The sequence below is a fragment of the Tamandua tetradactyla genome, chromosome 12, assembly GCF_023851605.1.
Source record: "Tamandua tetradactyla isolate mTamTet1 chromosome 12, mTamTet1.pri, whole genome shotgun sequence".
In the NCBI taxonomy this organism is placed as follows: Eukaryota; Metazoa; Chordata; class Mammalia; order Pilosa; family Myrmecophagidae; genus Tamandua; species Tamandua tetradactyla.
In genome coordinates, this window is record NC_135338.1 from 85912594 (window position 1) to 85932044 (window position 19451).

Below are 19451 nucleotides of genomic sequence, written 5' to 3' on the forward strand. Positions count from 1 at the left end.
GCTAGCTGCTGGAATGCGATATACCAGAAATGGAAAGGCTTTTAAAAAAGGGTGATTTAATAAGTTGCTAGTTTATAGTTCTAAGGCCAAGGAAATGTCCCAATTAAAGCAGGTTTATAAAAAGCAGGTTTTAAGGCACGTACAAGAGGTTACCTTCACTCAAGAAAGGCCGATGCAGTTCAGGGTTTCTCTCTCAGCTCAAAGAGCACATGGTGAAGTCTTTCAGCTTTCTCTCCTGGCTTCTTGTTTTATGAAGCTCCCCAGTAGGCATTTTCCTTCTTCATCTCCAAAAGTCGCTGGCTGATGGACTCTCTGCTCCGTGGTTCTGTGGCATCTGCTGTGGCTTTCTCGTGGCTCTAAAAAAGGATACTTTCCAAAATATTTCCTCTTTTAAAAGATTAATGGGTGGAGTCACAACTCCATAGAAGCTATCTGATCAGGAGTTACCACCCACAGTTGGGTGGGTCACATCTCCATGGGAACAATCAGAATTCTCCTAGCCAGCAGTATTGAATGAGGACTAAAGAACATGGCTTTTCTGGGGTCCACTGTAGATTCAAACTGGAATAGAAGGGTAGGAGGTGATGGAGTGGTATACACAGCCACTCAGCAGAGCTTTGTTTCCCTCCCCTTTAAAATTCTTCCCAAGAGGGAAGATAAACACGATTCTTCTCAAATTATTTCATTTTGGGGTGCTGAATACCAAGAGGCAGTGGTGGTACTAACTTCCAGGAGCTAGGCTCTACAACTCTCCGTAGCTCCCTTCCGACTGCCTTGGGGCAAGTACAGCTTTCACACTCGGACCTCCTTGGTGGGCATTTTCCGAGTGGCTGTGTTGAACCATGGAGGGCACAGACCTAGCAGAGACCCTTTCCACCTGGCTGTTGCTGATGATCAGCCTCATCCTCCTACCTTTGGCCTTTGGTGTGCCTTTGGGCATTTCTGAGATCTGTATGAAGAGCCTGGTGAAACTTTAGGTGGGCCACAATACAAATCGAAAGAGGAGTCCCAAAGGAGTTGGTTCTTAAAAACTCAGCTATTGTTGAGTTATTTTGTCTTTCATTGGGATCAGTTTGCTGGTTATAGGAACTACAGTGGTTGGGCAGCTGCCCGACAGTGGCCTCAGAAACTGGCTCAGTGAACTGGTGCACCTGACTTGCTGCTGGATCTGATCTGTGTGTGAGTCTTCTCTGGAACCATTCATGACCATAACAAGCAGTACAGACTCCAGAAGGGAGGTACTTGCATTGCCAACCATATCTCCCCCACAGATATTTTGATCTTGACAACAGATGGGTGCTATGCTATGGTTGGCCAGGTTCATGGTGGATTGATGAAAATAATTCAGAGAGCTATGGTTAAGGCTTGCCCACATGTCAGGTATGAATGCTTCAAAATGAAAGATCAACACCTGGTTTCTAAGAGACTAAAAGAACACATTACAGATAAGAAGAAACTATCCACATTAATCTTTCCTGAAGGAATTTGCATCAATAACACTTCAGTTATGATGTTTAAAAACGGAAGCTTTGAAATTGGAGGAATCATGCATCCAATTGCAACTAAGTACAACTCTCAGTTTGCTGATGCTTTTTGGAACAGTAGTAAATAAAACCTGGTGAGCTACCTGCTTCAAATATGACCAAGTGGACCATTGTCTGTGATGTCTGGTACATGCTCCCCGTGAAAGAGAGAGGAAGGGGAAGATGCAGTTCAATTTGCTAATAGGGTTAAGTCTGCTATTACTGTACAAGGAGGATTGACTGAGCTTCCCCGGGATGTAGGGCTCAAGAGAGCAAAGGTGAAGGACACCTTTAAGGAAGAGCAGCAGAATAATTATAGCAGGATGATTGTGGGCAATGGATCTCTCAACTCTGAGTCAAAATGAATGTCACCCTGTAGATAAAACTTGGCTTCCCAGAACTAGCCTTTAAAATGGAATGTTTTTTTGGACTTTGTTTAGTTTTATTATTGTTAATTTTTACTACAGGGTGATTGTCTCTACCTCTTTATGTCCCAGGCAGAATCACAGGTGCCCTGTTTGGGCTTTTGTTGTTGTGGTGGTGGTTGTTATTGCAAAAGCCCATGAACTGTAGGGTAGTTTACTGGGTGAAAACCTATTCTGCCTTTTATAAAATGATGAGTAATTGCTGAATAAATGAAATACGTGTACAGGAGAAAGGGTTGTTTGGAACCTGTTCATACGGTAGTTCTCAAAAAATGTCCTAAATTCTCCTTCCATAATTAGCTTTCTTCCCCGCCCCCCCCCCCCCACCACCACTTAAATCACTTAAACAGTGGGGTTACACATCTGTGTGAGGTTACCATTTTGGTGTTCTACTGCAAAGGTGAAAAGAAAAATGGAGGATTATATTTAGGAGAAATGGTGCCTGGTGGCCAGCCACCTGTTTTGGAAGTCAATAGGAAATGTAAACAGGTTTTACTAGTGTGTTGGAAGAGAAATACTATTTGGTAAGCTGCACCAAAGAAAAATGAGTTGAAGTTATCATGTGTGTGCATTTTTGTATAAGCAATTCATGAGTAAATACATTTTTAGACAACAACTGGTGAGAAAGTGCTTAATTTTCCTTGTTTGTGTGCTGAAGACCTGTATCTAATTCCCCTCTCTTCCACTGATTTGTTTATTAAGCAAACACATTTTCAAATAGGAGTTGCCTTTAACAAAACATCACACTATCTTCAGTGGGAGGACTAAGGTGTGAAAGTGTCACAGCCTCTCTGCCTCCCCACACCTTGGGGTTTGTTTAGAACTATCTCAGCCTCTTAAATAGAAAAATAAGTTGTAATATTACCTTTTGGAAACTGAGACTTAAATCTTATAAAGGGAAAATGTTTCCCAACTCACACAGCATAAGCAATGTTTGATAGCAATATAATGCCAACTTAAAGTCTGAGAACATTATATATCTTCTGCTAATCATCTACAAAATGTGAAATGGTCTTACAGTGAATATGAATAAATTCTGTGTTTCTAAAAAAAAAAAAAGACAAAAACTGTTAGGAGGGATAAAGACAGTCATTATGTGCTGATAAAAGGATCAATTCAATGGGATGTAATAGTTACAAATATATGTGCACCTAATAGTAGAGCCCCCAAATGTATGAAGCAAATACTGATAGATTTGAAGGGAGAAATTGATGGTTATACTTCATTAGTAGAAGACCTTAATATAACACAATAATGAATAGAGCATCTGGACAGAAGATTAACAATGAAATAAAAGATTTGAACAATACTCTAAATGAATTAGACCTAATGAACATATATAGAAACTTCACCCAACAACAACAGAATACATATTCTGCTTTGATTGTACATGGATCATTCTCTGAGATAGACCATACTGTAGATCACAAAGCATGTCTCAATAAATTAAAAAATATTGAAATCATACAATGTATCTTCTTTGCCCACAATGGAGTGAAGCTAGAAATCAATGCGAGAAGGAGAAATGGGTAAATGTCACAAACCTGTGGAAATTAAAGTGTACTCTTTTTTAACATTTTGTTGTGAAATGTAGCATATATACCCAAAAGCCATACGTTTCAAAGTACATTTTATCAAGTAGTTATAGAATAAATTTCAGTGTGTGATATGGGTTACACTTTTACAATTTTAGATGTTTCCTAAAACACTGGAGACTAAAAAGAAGTATCTGTATAATGATTCTGTAGTCATACTCCATTGTTAAATCCTGTTTTCTCTGTTACAACTCCTCCTTCTCCTTTGATTCTTCTCCCAGTATTTAGGGATATTTGGGCAGATGACCATTCTGACTTCTTCATATTTAAAAGGGGTATCAACATTATGGGGTGGGGGGATACAACTGGTTGATGCTCTTGGAGAGACTGGTAACTCTTAGTTTAAGGGCTTATCTGGCCTAGGAACCATCTAGAGGTTTTGGGTTTCTGAAAAATAAACTTTGTGAGTGAAACTTGTATAGAGTCTCAGATAGAGCCCTGAGTGTTCTAACTAGGATTTAGAGGAATACTGTTGGCTTGACATACTATGGCAATTAGCAATATCTAGCTGAAGCTTATGTAATAGTGTCGTCCATGGTAGCCTCTCAACTCTATTTGAAATCTCTTAGCCAATGATTTTATTTGATTACATTTCTTTTCCCCTTTTTGTTATATAGGCATTGTTGATCCCTTATTGCCAGAGCCAGTTTCATCCCTGGGAGTCATATCCCATGTTGCCAGGGAGACTTACGCCCCTGGGCATCATGTCCCACATAGGGGGGACGGTAATGGTTTTACTTGCAGAGTTGGCCTTAGAAAGAGAAAGGCCACATCTGAGCGAAAAAAGGGTTCTCTGGAAGTAACTCCCTGGAAGCATAATTATAGTTAGACTTAGCTTCTCCATTACAGAAATAAGTTTCTTAAGAGTAAGCATCAACATCAAGGGCTTGGCCTATTAACTTTGGGAGTCCCTGATGTTTGAAAGAGTATCAGGGATATCTTAGGTGGGAAAGTTCTATAGTTCTATATTTTTTCTCTAGTCCCTCAAGAAACTTTGCCAATACTTTTCATTATCTGCCCAACATACTCTGGAATGTTTGTGGGCTTTACATTAAACACAACAGAATTAAAAGACCTTGTTCCCAGTTCTAGGCTCCATGTGTTTAGTAGGTTCTTTAACTGAACTGGCAAGATAGGTTAAGTTAGATTGTGTGCTACAGAAAATTTAGGTTTTGGACAAAACAAACCTCTCTTCCTTTGGTCTCATACAATAGGTGAAGTTTTGAAATATAGACAGTATCATCCTTTACCATGTATTCTGATTTACCTTAGTCCCGAACATATTAGCTTCATTCTTATCTCTAGTTGAACCTGACCTCTTCTTTTGCTTCTTTAACAGTTACTGTATGTAGCAGTGCTGACTTCCAGAGCTGCAGAGCTCCAGTGATGAATCTTAGGTATCACACAGGTACCCAAAGTTCCAGGAAAATTCTAGGTCATATACATATGGCACAGCCTCTCAGAATTTAGAAATAACACTTAAAGCTCAGGAATAAATATGACTGCTGTAAGAACTTACAATCTAGGTTGGAAACTTGATTAGATTATCACCATGGAGATGTGACTCATCCAATTGTGGGTATTAACCTTTGATTAGAGGGAGATGTGACTCGCCCATTTTAGGCGGTCTTGATTAGTTTACTGGAATCCTTTAAAAGAGAAAACATTTTTGGAAAAAAGTTTGAGAGCCGCAAGAACCATGAGAGCCCATGCAGCCAGAGACCTTTAGAGGTAAAGAAAGAAAATGCCCTCAGGGAAGTTTCATGAAACAAGAAGCCTAGAGAGAAAACTAGCAGATGTCACCATGTTTGCATGTGCCTTTTCAGTTGAGAGAGAAACCCTGAACATCATTGGCCTTCTTGAACCAAGATATCTTTCCCTGGGTGCCTTAGATTAAACATTTCTATAGACTTGCTTTAATTTGGACATTTTCATGACTTAGAACTGTAAACTTGCAACTTAATAAATTCCCCTTTTTGAAACATGTTCCATTTCTGGTATATCACATTCTTGCAGCTTTCAAACTAAAACAGCACTCATGGGCCATCTCTACTCCTCAGGCCTGCCTCTTCCCAGTCAGCCAGCTGGGTCACAGTCCAACCAGGTGGAAATCCAGTCAAGGCCACAAGTTTCTGTGCATGCCAAAAGCCACCAACCCTGCGGCTGGGTTATGGGCAGTGTGCACGTTGGAGAGAATCTGTTACTGGGCACAATGGATCTGGTGGTCCACAGGCTCCTTCATGGAATGACCTTGGGCTGTGGGACTGAGTATTTCAACTACTCTTGCCTACAGCCAGCCTGAGAGTGCCTATTGGTGTGGCATGGCTCACTCCCTTGTCTCTGTCTCTCCATCTGTGTTCTGAGCCTCCATGGAGAAAGAATAGAAGTAGTGAAACCCAGGGAATCCTTTTTGCTGGCCAGTTGTCAGATCAGCTCTATTCTTTGTCTTTTCTTCTCCAAAGGGGTGCCCCCTAGTCTCCACCAAAACAGTACACCCACAGTGATTTGTCTTGTGGGTCAAGGGTAGGCACTGTGCTCTCGCATCAAGGTCTCTTTGGGTAGGTAAACCAAGTCTGATGGCTTTCAGGTCCCCCATGGAAGCACCCGGCTGCAGAGCTGAGATGGAAGATCTCTTAAGTTGGTTCAGAGGGGGAAGTGCGGGAACACATCACTCCTTTAGCACTAATTTCAGCCTGCCTGTTTCATCCTGCTCCAGGTGCAGTCAAAACTGAGTAAACTCAACCTGCCTTCTCAATCATAATTTTTCTGCTGTTTCATCCAGGTCCTACCTATATAATATAGAAGTTCCTCTTTGGTCACTCATGGCCTGGAACTGTTGTCCTGGGCATTCTTCTGCCACTTTTCTAGTTGTTCCATGGAGCAGAGGTGAACTCAGCCTATTATATTCCACCATCTGCCCAGAAACCTAAGCAGTGTACTCCTAAACAGCCAATTGGTTAAAGAGGAAATCACAGGGGAAATTATGAAATACCTAGAAGTGAATAAGAATGAAAATATAACATACCAAAAGTTACAGATGCAGCAAAAGAGTACTGAGAGGGAAATTTATAACTCTAAATGCTTACATTAAAAAAGAGGGATGATTTCAAATCAGAGACTCAACTTCAAAATTGGAAGAACTAGAAAAAATAAGAGTGGACTAAATCCAAAGCAAGCAGAAAGAAGGAAATAGCAAAGATTAGATTGGAGATAAATGAAATAGAGAATTTAAAAACAATAGAAATAATCAAATAATCACCTGCCATGCTGGAGACCCAAGTTCGATTCCTGGTGCCTTCCCATGCAATAAATAAATAAATAGGCAACCTTTTAGCTAGACTGAGATAGAAAAAGGAGAGAATACAAATAATATCAGAAATTAAAAAAAAGGGGTACTTTACTATTGACCCTGGTAAAGTAAAAAGGACTATAAGAGGATACAATAGTATATATACCAACAAATTAGATAACTTAGATGAAATAGACAAATTTCTGGAAAAACACAAACTAACTGCACTGACTAAAGAAGAACTAGAGGACCAGAACAATCCAATGGCTGGTAAAGAGATCAAATCAGTAATCAAAAACCTCCCAACAAAGAAAAGCCCAAAACCAGTGGCTTCACAGGGGAATTTTGCCAAACATTCCAAGAAGAATTCACACCATTCCTGCTGCTAAAACTTCTAAAAAATTGAAGAAGAGGGAACACTGCATAATTTGTTCTACAATGCCAACACCACATTCATACCTCAGGCCAAATAAAGATACCACAAGAAAAGAAAGTTGCATACCAGTATCTCTTATGAATATAGATGCAAAAATTCCCAACAAAATACTAGCAAACTGAATCCAACAGCACATTAAAATAATTATACACCACGATCAAGTGGGATTTACCCCAGGTTTGCAAGTGTAGTTCAAGTTAAGAAAATCAATTAATATAATACAACATATTAACAGAATGAAGAGGAAAATACTCATTATCATGTCAATTGACATAGAAAAGGCATTTGATAAAATCTAGCACCCTTTGTTGATAATAAATAAACTTAGAAAACTAGAAATAGAAGGAAATTTCCTCAATATGATAAAAGGCATATATGAAAAACCCACAATTAACATCGTACTTAATGGTGAGAGACTGAAAGCTTTCCCTTAAGATCAAAAACAAGACAGGGATGCCTGCAGTCACCACTGTTATTCAACATTGTACTGGAAGTTCTAGCCAGAATGGTTAGTCAAGAAAAGGAACTAAAAGGCATTCCAATTTGGAAGAAAGAAGTAAAATTTTCCCTATTTGCAGATGATGTGATCCAATATACAGAAAATCCTGAAAAAATCCACAATAAAATTTCTAGAGCTGAATTTGAAAGAATTCAGGAAAGTGGTGGGGTACAAAATCAACACCGTAAGACCAATAGTGTTTTTGTACACTAGCAATGAACAATCAAAAGAAGAAATCAAGAAAACATTCCATTTACAATAGCAATTAAACTAATCAAGTGTCTAAGAATAAATTTAACCAAGGATGTGAGGACTTAAACACAGAAAACTACAAAACATTGCTAAAAGCCATCAAAGAATATCTGAACACATGGAAGGACATATGTGGTAATGGATTGGAATAGTAAATATTGTTATGATGTCAATCCTACCCAAAGTGATTTTACAATTTCAATATGACTCCAATCAACATTTCAACAGCTTTCTTTGCAGAACTAGAAAAGCCAGTCATCAAATTTATTTGGAAGGGTCAGGGGCCTTAAATAGCCAAAACCTCCTTAAAAAGTAGAACAGAGTTGGAGGACTCAAACTTCCCAAACTTAAAACTTATAACAAAGCCACAGTAATCAAAACAGCATGATATTGGCAAAAGAACAGATATATAAACCAGTGGAATCAAATTGAGAGTTCAGAAATCAGCTGTCACATTTATGACCATCTGATGTTTTTTTCAATCTAATTTATTTTGCTCCTTGTCCCCCCTATTATTTATTTATTTTTTATCCTTATTTTTTTTACTCATCTGTCCACACCCTGAATAAAAGGAACATCAGACACAAGGTTTTCACAATTACACAGTCACATTGCAAAAGTTATATCATTATACAATCATCTTCAAAAATCAAGGCTACTGGAACAGAGCTCAGCAGTAGCTTCAAGCTACTCCAATACACCATGAACTGAAGAGGGATATCTATACAATTCATAAAAATAACCTCTACACTCTGAAATCTCTAGCCACTGAAACTTTATTTTGCCTCATTTCTCTTTCCCCCTTTTGGTCAAGAAGGCTTTCTCAATTCCATGATGTCAGGTCCTGGCGAATCCTAGGAGATCTGTTCCACATTGCCAGGGAGATTTACACCTACCTGCCAAGTTGGCTTAGAGAGAGAGGCTACATCTGATGTGGCAACAAAAGATGTTCTCTGGGGGAGACTCTTAGGCATAATTTTACGTAGGCTTAGCTTCTTCACTGCAGGAATGTTTCATAAGGGGCAAACCCCAAGATCAAGGACTCAGCCTATTGATTTGGTTGTCCCCACTGCTTGTGAGAATATCAGAAATTTTCCAAATGGGGAAGTTGAATCTTTCCTCCTTTCTCTCCAGTCTAACAGGACTTTGCAAATACTTCATTTATTGTCCATCTTACTTTGGGGTATATCGGGGCATCACACTAACCTGGGCAAACTAACAAGACCTCACACCCTATTCAAGATTCCATGTACTTACGGTGTTTAGTGAAGCTGACCATACAAGTTAAATTAGGTAATGCACTACCCAAAATATAAATTTTGCCCCAAAGAAACATCTCTCACTTTGGTCTTCCACAGAAGTTGAAGCTTTTAAGTATGTACAATATCATCCTTTACCCTGTATTCTGATCTACCCCAGTCCTATCCAGATTAGCTTCATTCATATCTCTAGTTGAAGTCTGATCCTTTTTCCAACTTTTTAAACAGTTCTACATGGGGTACTGCTGACTCTCATAGCTTCAGAGCTCTAACTGTGAGTCTCCAGTGTCACATAAATACCCGAAGTTTCTGGGAATGAGCAGATTATATGCAAACAGCTCGGTATATCAGAATTTAGAAATAACAGTTACAACTCCTGAATATTTGTGACTTCTGTAAGAGCTTACAGTCTAGGACCCTTTATAGTAGTCCTCAATCTGATAACCTATGCTCTTGAGTTCAGTTCACTGAATTTTTATATTATAGTTAGTCCATATAAATGAGGCATTATAATATTTGTCTTTTTGTTACTGACATTCACCATACAGTCCTCAAGGTTCATTCACTAATTGTATGCCTCCCAACCTCATTCCTTCTGGCTAGTAGTCAGTTATATTTATATACCACAGTTTCCCCTTCCATTCCTCAGTCATTGTATCCTTAGACCCTGTCCATTGTGAATCATGAACACTTCTGCCATAAACACCAGTGTGCAATTGTCCATTCGTGTCCCCACACTCAGTTCCTCCAGGTGTATAGTGAGCAACAGGGTTGCAGAATCATGGCAACCCCATCCCTAGCCTCCTGTAGAATCACCACACTGCCCTCCAAGGGACTGCACCTCTCAGTTTCCCTAACAACAGTGAAAAGGTACATATCTTTTTTCTGCCTTTTCTCTAGCACTTGTTTCTCTCTGTTCATTTTTAAACTGTTTTTTCGCACATCATACAATCCAACCTAAGTAAATAGACATGCCTTCACCACCATAATCTATATGAAGACATTTCCTTTTCTTCCACAAAAAAATCCATACCCCTCCCCCGTGCTCCCCGTCTGTTGACATTTGGCATAATACCTTTGTTAAATTCAGTGGAAGCATGTTACATTGTGTCATGGTTAGGGACAGGTGTCAACTTGGCCAGGTTGTGGTACCTGTTCATCTGATTGGGCAAGCGCTGGCCTGTCTGTTGCAATGAGGACATTTCATAGGATTAGGTCATGATCACGTCAGCTACATCCACAGCTGATTCCATTTGTAATCAGCCAAGGGGGAGTGTCTTCTGCAATTAGTGATGCTAAATGCAATCATGGGAGGCCTTTTAAGGAGGACTCAGAGGAGACAGTTTCCAATACTGCTTTGTCTGGTGAGTCTCTCCTGTGGAGTTCATCCAGGCCATCCATTGGAGTCATCACTTTCGCAGCCTGCCCTGTGGATTTTGGACTCTGCATTCTTACGGTCATGTGAGACACTTTCATAAATTTTATATTTGCAAGTGTTCCCTGTTGATTCTGTTTCTCTAGAGAACCCTAACTAATACACATTGTTACTGTTGAGTATAGACTCTAGCTTGCATTGATTGTACTCTTTCCTATATACCATCCATTTTCAACACCTTGCAGTGTTGACATTCATTTGTTCTCCCTCATACAGAAATGTTTTTTATTTGTACATTTAATCACTATCATTGTCCACTCTAGGCATACCTAGTTATACCATTTCTTTCTTTATCCTGTGTCTTTCCTTCTGGTTTCATACATACCCCCAGACTTTCTCCCTCAATCATACTTACATTCAGCTTCATTCAGTGGACATATATTATTGTGCTACAATCAGGTAGTATTGTGCTATCCATTTCTGAATTTTTACAATCACTCCTGTTGCACAGTCTGTATTCCTTCAGCACCAAATGCCCAATCTCTACCCTATTTCTATCTCCTGATAACCTGTGTTCTTAACTTCAACTCTCAAAGTTTACCCATTAATGTTAGTTCATAATAGTGAGACCATACAGTATTTGTCCTTTTGTTTTTGGATAATTTCACTCAGCATAATGTCCTCAGCATTTTGTTATGTGCTTCATGACTTTATTCTATCTTATAGCTGCGTAATATTCCATCATATGTATATAACACAGTCTGTTTAGCCACTTGTCCATTGATGGGCATTTGAGCTGTTTCCATTTCTTGGCAATCATAATGCTACTATAAACATGGTTGTGCAAATGTCCTTTTGTGTCCTTGCCTTCATTCCTCTGAATATATGCCTGGTAATGGGATTGCTGGATCATATGGCAATTCTATACTTCACTTCCTGAGGAACCGCCAAGCTGCCTTCCAGAGAAGTTGAATATTTTATATTCCTACCAACAGTGGATAGGTTGTCCTCTCCAGCACTTGTCATTTTCTGTTTTTTTTATAATGTCCATTCTAGTGGGTGTTATATGATATCTCATTGTGGTTTTGTTTTGCATTTTTATAGCCAGTAAAGTTGTTAATATCCAGTATATATAAAGAAATCTTTCAATTCAACAGTAAAAAGGCAAACAGTCCTATTAAAAGATGGTCAAAAGACTCGAATAGACATTTCCTCAATGAGGATATGTAAATGGTCAAAGAGCACATGAAAAAATGTTCAGCACTAATAGCCGTTAGGGAAATGCAAATCAAAACCAAATGAGATACTGTTTCACACCCACTAGATTGGATATCATTAAAAACACAGAAAATTACTTATTTTGTAGAGTATGTAGAGAAATAAGAACACTCATTCATTGCTGGTGGGAATGTAAAATGGTACAGCCATTGCAGAAAATAGTTTGGCAGTTCCTCAAAAAGTTAAGTGTAGACTACCCAATGACCTGTCAATCCCACTTATAGGTATATACCCCAAATAATTTAAAGCATGGACTCAAACAGATGTTTGCACATGGATGTTCACAGTGGCATTTTTAACAATGGTCAAAAGATAGAAGGAACCCAAATGTCTATCAACTGATGAGTGGATAAACAAAATATGGTACATACATACAATGAAATATTATTCAGCTGTAAAAAGAAATGAAGTTCTGATACATGTGACAAAATAGGTGAGCCACGAAGATATCATATTGAGTGAAATAACCCAGACACAAAAGGCAAATATTATATGATCTCACAGATATGAAATAATTAGAATAAATAAACTCACAGAGTTATAATCTAGATTATAGGATACCAGGGAACAGGATGGGGATAGAGGATAGGGAAGTAAGGCTTGAAATATGCAGTTTCTATTTGGTAAGATGGAAAAGTATTAGTAATGGATGGCATGATGGTAGCACCACACTGTGAATGAAAAATAACACTGAATTATATATGTGAATGTGGTTAGGAGATGACATTTTCAATTATATATATATATATATATATATATATATATATATATATATATATATATATAATTAGAATAATTTTTTTTAAAAATCCATGGAACACACAATGCAAACAGTAAACTCCAAGTCAAACCATGGACTATAGTTAATAAAATTATAAAATGTGCTTTCCTCAGTTGTGATAAATGTGTCACAGTAATGCAAGTTAATAATAGGGTGGCATATGTATTTTATGCATTATTTTTTTCTAAATCCACAGTTTGTCCAATTACCAAAGAAAGGAAGCAAGCCAAACTGAAAATATAAAATACATACTCATGAATCCATATTGATATAAGTAAATGATTAATATATTAAGGGGGGAAGAGACAAATCTTCCTTCCAGATAAATTCCAAATAATTTAGGTAGATACTCTGCCCTCAGGAGGTAGTGCATAATGCCCCAAGTGACTTCCTTCCAAAAAGTACAGTGTAGAAAGAGAGTTTGGAAAAAGAGTAACTTTACAGTGCAAAATCCTGACGAACGCTGTCTCAGCCAGGTGATTAAGGTCAACATCAACAAAATGATGTCAGTTTGACAGTATGTACTCTTGTTATGATGTGATGAAAATGGCAAAACCCATTACCAAATTCTCATCCCGAGAAAAATACCAGAAAAATTCCAATTGAGGGACTTTCTACAAATGCCTGACCAGTGCTCCTCAGAAAAGTCAAGGTCATCAAAACAAGAAAAGTCTGAGAAACTGACACAGCCAAGAGGAGCCTAAGGGGACATTTCAACTAACTGTAATATGGGATCCTTGGATAGAAAAAGGGCATTGGGTAGAAACTAAAAAAATTGGAATGCAAAGTCCAAACTTAGTTAGAACTAAGGTATCAATGTTGGTTTATGAGTTTTGGCAAAGGTGTCCTACTAATGTAAGATGTTGATAAAGGGAAAACTAGTTGCCTGGGTATATGGAAACTCTGTAGAGCTTTACAACTTTTCTGTACATTTAAATCTATTTTTAAATTAAAGTTTATTTAAATGGAAACAAGCCAGAGGGTCTGCTGTGGTTTGGTGCTGGGGTTGGGAGAGTTGTGGGAGGGAGAAAAGTTTGGGAAAGTGGAAATGATAGTAAAAGGTGTTAGGAATAGGAGGGCCACGATAAGGCCCAGAAAAGGTGCTGGTGTCATATGGAAAGATCTGTCATCTTATTCTGTTTTTTTTCTACATTGTCACCCTGTCAAGGTAGAAATGGATTTAGAAAAGTTTCAGTGACAAGTAAACATTAGATTTACTTGTCTATGAATAGTGAGCTTTTTTCAAATAAGCAGACTGAATGTATTTTCTTGAGTATTTTAATGAGAGCATTGTGTTTATAGGGAGGTCTGTGAAACCACAGCAGACACTCATCATCAGCATCCTCAGCGTGGACAGTATTGTTTCCTCCACTGAGGGAGTAGACTCTCTTTTCCTTTGCCTTTATCCCCTGGGGCTCTTTGAAGCCCACCCCCTATGCAGCCTCCTGTGACAGTAGCAAGAGCTCTGTTGAGAGCTGAGGTTCATCGTCATGGGCTCATATCTTCCTCCATATCCTGTTGGATTTTTATGCCATTTCAAGCAAGAATGTAGTCCTGTCATGTGCTGTACTGGGGCCAGCATGTCCAGGGAACAACAATATGGCTACTTCTCTCCTCACTGCGTGGATTAACTCCAAATTCAGTGTCATAATAAAGTGAAGAAAGAAGATGCAAGAAACCATGGGAAAAGGATTGAGCAGATTTGGGTGATCCAGTGTTACAGGTTAATGTCTAGAGAACCCATCAAAGTGGTTGCCCAGGAAGTGGTTGACATTCAGCTAGTTGCTGTCATAGGTGAGATCCCTGGAAACTGCACAGTGAGGGAGGGTCTCCATTCATCCTCAACCTGGTGATTTTTATCTCAGGCCTTCCCATATTGATCAAGGAATCAAAAACAGCCCACTCTGGCCTAGAAGGAAAGAATGTAAAATATATAATGTATTCGCTTAGATTGGAAAAAAGTTAAATTTTGGGATTAGGCAGGAAGAGTGGAGACCTTCTTAAGAAAGAGGGTCCTCCTTTTACATGGAGAGGTATGTTGTTACCTGTCCATCCGTAAGCATAGTCTGTAAGATCCATCCTTCCTTTTGTGTTGTGTGTGTGTGCTGTATGGCGGGGATCACATTTTACTCTTTTTCCATGTGAATATTCCCTTATTGCAGCACCATTTGTTGAATTTTTGTTTGTTTGGCTTTTGTTTGTTTGTTTGCTTGATTTTTTTTCTTTTTTTGGTGGTGGGGGCGGGAGTTCACGGGCCAGGAATCAAACCTGAATCTCCTGCCTGGCAGGTGAGAATTCTACCACTGAACTACGCTTGTACCCTCCCTCCACCCTTCCTCTTAAAGCATTGTTCAGCTTGGTGCTTCTTTTCCTGACTGGATTCCCGTACTTTTATTCCTTCACTATTATTCTTCTTAAAATAACATGTTAGAAAGGCATGAGGCCATCTCATCTTTGTAATAAAGAGAAATTATTCTGCATATCATCTACAAACATAGTAAAATCCCTGATCCCTTGGATACCTAGGCCAGGTGTATTTTAAGTGCAGTTAAATAATGTCTTGGCCCAAAAGACATATGGTGTGTGTTTTGCAAAACTCTGTTTTATTTGCTGCCTTTGCAGGCCCAGGTACTTTCATAAGAGCTGTGGACACAATATCTTTTGAAAGAATATGAGATAATATTGTCTCAGATTTAGAGCATCAAAGAATCAGGGAATAATGATGTGGATACTGTATGGATCACTAGGTAAATAAAACATGTGACTTGGAGGGAAGGGTGTCCAGTGAAAATTCATGGGCTGGCACCATGTTAAATAGTTGGGCATGCACTGTTGGTAAACAGCATGGAGTCACTATTCTTGGAGTTTGTAGGAAATTCCTGTTTTCATTATGAACGTTTAGCTTTTAGATTGTTTCTCTGTATTTTCCTTTTTGATTTTTCAACATCCCATTTAAGAGCAACGGTAACAAAAACCATATTCACATTATTATTTGTCAATAGCTTGCCTCTCTTAAAGATCAAATGCTATGATTGTAGAATTGAAGATTCTTCTCACTACCTATGATTCCACAATTCCCATTTTCAATGCCTGGCACGGAATAAGTACTGACTAAATATTGCTTGGAAATACCCAAGTTATTTTCATGTTTGACTTTTGTGGGAGAATGTAAGGAAGATAGAAAAGAATGACAGTAATTCATGGATCCATTAGTGACTAGCCACAGAAACATGTGCTCCCGGATGGTCAATCTGTTGGTGGGGATCTGTTGATGCAGGTCCTCCCAAGACCTTGTGGTACTTCTACTTAGCCAGGGAGCTGTGGAAGTTTTTGATGTTTAGCTCATCTAATCCTGTGTCCTTATCTGTAGAATAGGTCAAATGTATGTAAATGAACTTACAGGGACCTTTGCCTTAATTCAGCCACTTAGATGATTATGCCTAGAATAGACACTGTGTTGGCTCTTTCAGTGGAGAAAACCAGTCTTGTTCTGAACCAGAATCAATGAGTGTAGCACTCAGTATATCTACAGACATATTAGTAGAGAATATGGAATGACCTAGGACAACTCAGGAAGAGAGAATGGTCCTTTGGATTGATAGCAGAGAGAGCCTCTAAAGAAATTGGGAGTGACTCTGCCTTGGGGGAAAAATGACAGAGAAGGAAAAAGTACAAGCCAGAGGCTGACTGGCAGAGACCAGGCACATTGGGGCAGCAGAGGGAACCCCATAGCCTGGGCTTGGGGCAGCCAGCCCAGGAAACTGCTGCTTGCACACACCATTCCTTGTCATGCTTCTTGTGGTCAAAAGCTGATAATATGACTTCTACTCTAGTAACCAAGGCTGTGGCCCATTATGAGCAAGGAGATGGGGCAGTCTATTGCCTAGTTTTCATTTTGCCCTGGCAGAAGTGTTGGGGAAAGGGAAGGTATTAGTACACAGAAAGGTCAGCCATTCAGACATAGATCATAGAGCTAGAGTGTTTTGATGAATAGCCTCCCTTTACTCATCCTTGGGTAATTTGTTAGAGGGTTGTTTTGTTTTGTTAAAGCTGCTGGAATGCAATATACCAGAAACAGAATGGCTTTTAAAAATGGAATTTACTGCATTACAAATTTACAGTTCTAAGGCCATAGAAATGTCCAAATTAAGGCACCAACAAGAGGTTACCTTCACTGAAGAAAGGCTCATGCAGTCTGGAACACCTCTCAGCTGAGAAGGTACCAGGTTGGCATCTGCTGGGGTCTTTGGCTTCTGGACAGCTCTGTCAGCTGGGAAGGCACATGGCAACATCTGCTAGCTTTCTCTCTTGGTTTCTCATTATATAAGGCTTCTCTAGTGGCATTTTCTTTCTTCAACTCCATAGGTCTCTGGCTGTGTGGGCTCTGAAGCTTTTCCAAAATAGTTGCCTCTTAAAAGACTTCAGTAAATGACCCCACCTTGAATGGTTTTTTTTTTTGTATGCTGTATAGTGGGGTCACATTTCATTATTTTTCCATGTGAGTATACTGTTATTGCAGCACCACTCGTTATATTTTTGTTTGTTTTGCTTGTTTTGGGGTAAGTGCATGGACTGGGAATTAAACCCAGGTCTCCCATATGGCAGGGGAGAAGTCTACCACTGAACTACCCTTGTACCCCCTCACCTTGAATGTTTTAATAGTCTCTGTGCTGTACCACACATCAGGCATTAGACATGTGAATATTGAACTGGAAGCAGTTGGGTTAATTTTTGGTACTCTTGTGGACATTTGTTATTTCTTTGGCTACCCATTACCTTGAAACCCTTCCCTTTTTTTGGTGCAATCCATGATACTTGAGTCTTGGTGGAAAAACAGAGCCTAGCTGCCACCACAGAAATTGAAAAGGCCAGTCTCTGTTGGAACGAGGATGGGATCCCGTGACCTTCGCTCAGCCAACCAGATATACTGATCCTTGACTTTGACTTTGAATCAGGAGCATAGAAGCTAAATCCAACTTTCAAGTGTAGCAGTGATGCCAGGGTGGGATGGGGAATGTTACAGTATCTCGTGTCATGGGGAAAATCTATAGAAAAATAGCATTCAGCAAAGACATTGCACATGTTATCACCCACCTGATTCCAGAGGGTTATTTTTGGCTGTCCCATTCTGAACATGCTGTTCAAAGGAACAGGGCTGTATGGGCTGCCAATTCTGAACATTCTGTTCAAGGGAAAAGAGCCCCCCTTTGATTGGAGCTTGGTTGTTTTTTTTATGTTGTGTACTGGCTCGAAGCTGTTATGTACTCCCCAGAAAAGACCATGTTGTTTTAATCCATTCCTGTGGGTGAGACCTGTGTGGATGGGACCTTTTGGTTAAGTTATTTCTATTTGTAATGTGACCCACTGTATTCAAGGTGGATCTTAATCCCTTTACTAGAGTCCTTTATGAGAGGATAAAGGACAGAAAAAGCTGAGAGAGGGTAGTGAGAAAATCCCTGGAGAAGCCAGAAGGACCCACAGAAGCTGAGAGAGAGCCACTGAAGCCAAAGGCTGAAAGCCATGAAATCCAGGAGAGAAGGACCAGCAGACACAGGCCATGTGCCTTTCCAAGTGACAGAGGTGTCCCAGAGGCCAGCAGCCTTTCTTCAGAGAAGGTGTCCTCCTGTTGATGCCTTAATTTGGACATTTTCATGGCCTGAGAATTGTAACATGTAAGCTAATAAATCCCCATTTTTAAAACCCAGTCCGTTTCTGGTATATTGCATTTCATGAGCTTTAGCAAACTGAAACAGCTTGTATCCTCTATTGTTTTGGAACTCATATATTCCATTTCCAGTCTTTTAGTAATTTACCTTAGAAATTTAGCTATGCATACATAACTTAACAAAGTCTAAAGTTGATAACTGGATACCCCTCCTGTGTAATACAAGTGACTTAGAAGACTTAAACTTCAATCACCCTTCTCAACTTTTATGCTTTTGCTCACCTGTATTTTAATTCAGTCCTTTTTTTTTAACCTACCAAGTCTCCATTATTATAATTTTTATTTCATATAAATAAATAATGTTACTTAGATTTTTACCTATAGGCTCACTATTCCTTCTTTCATCGATTGCTATCTTTCTGGTATCATTTTCCTTCCTTCTGAAAGACATCTTTAGAAGTTCCTGTTAGAAGTAAAATCTTGGTGTTTCTTTAGCTGAAAATGTCTTTTTTCATCCCTGTTCTTAAAAAATAATTTTTCTGAACATGCAACTTGTGGTTGACAATTATGTTTTTCAGAATGCTGAAGATATTTCTCCACTGTTCCATGACTTTTATGGTTGCTTTTGAGGAATTTACTCACTGACTAACTGCCAATCCTTGTAGGTGACCTGCCTTTTTTCTCTGGCTACTTTCAGATCTTCTTGTCTTTGGTGTTCTGCATTTTAACTACAACGTGTGTAGGTGTGGATTTTGTGTATTCTTCTTTGGTACATTTTCTTTTTAACTCTGTGAATTTATATCTTTCATAAAATCTGGAATGTTCTCAACCATTATCTGTTTGAATATTGCTCTGCCAATTAAGCATATATTAGAACATCTCATTTTATTATCCATGTATTTTTATTTATTTTTTCATTACCTTGTCCATCTTTTTATGCTGCCCTTTGAGTAATATTTTCAGACCTATCTTCCATTTCACTATTTTTTTATCTGTCTCTACACTGCCATATATAGCAGCTTATCGAGATATAATTCATATACCATACAATTCATCCATTTGATAAAGTGTGAA

General features: G+C 38.9%; 1 protein-coding gene and 1 pseudogene across 2 annotated transcripts in view; both read left to right on the forward strand.

The window, feature by feature from the left end:
* LOC143652448 (protein FAM169B-like) overlaps positions 1–19451 on the forward strand; it is a 212003-nt gene that overhangs the window by 20505 nt on the left and 172047 nt on the right. The gene's annotated exons all lie outside the window — the stretch shown is intronic.
* On the forward strand, positions 843–11746 carry LOC143652707 (glycerol-3-phosphate acyltransferase 3 pseudogene; annotated as a pseudogene).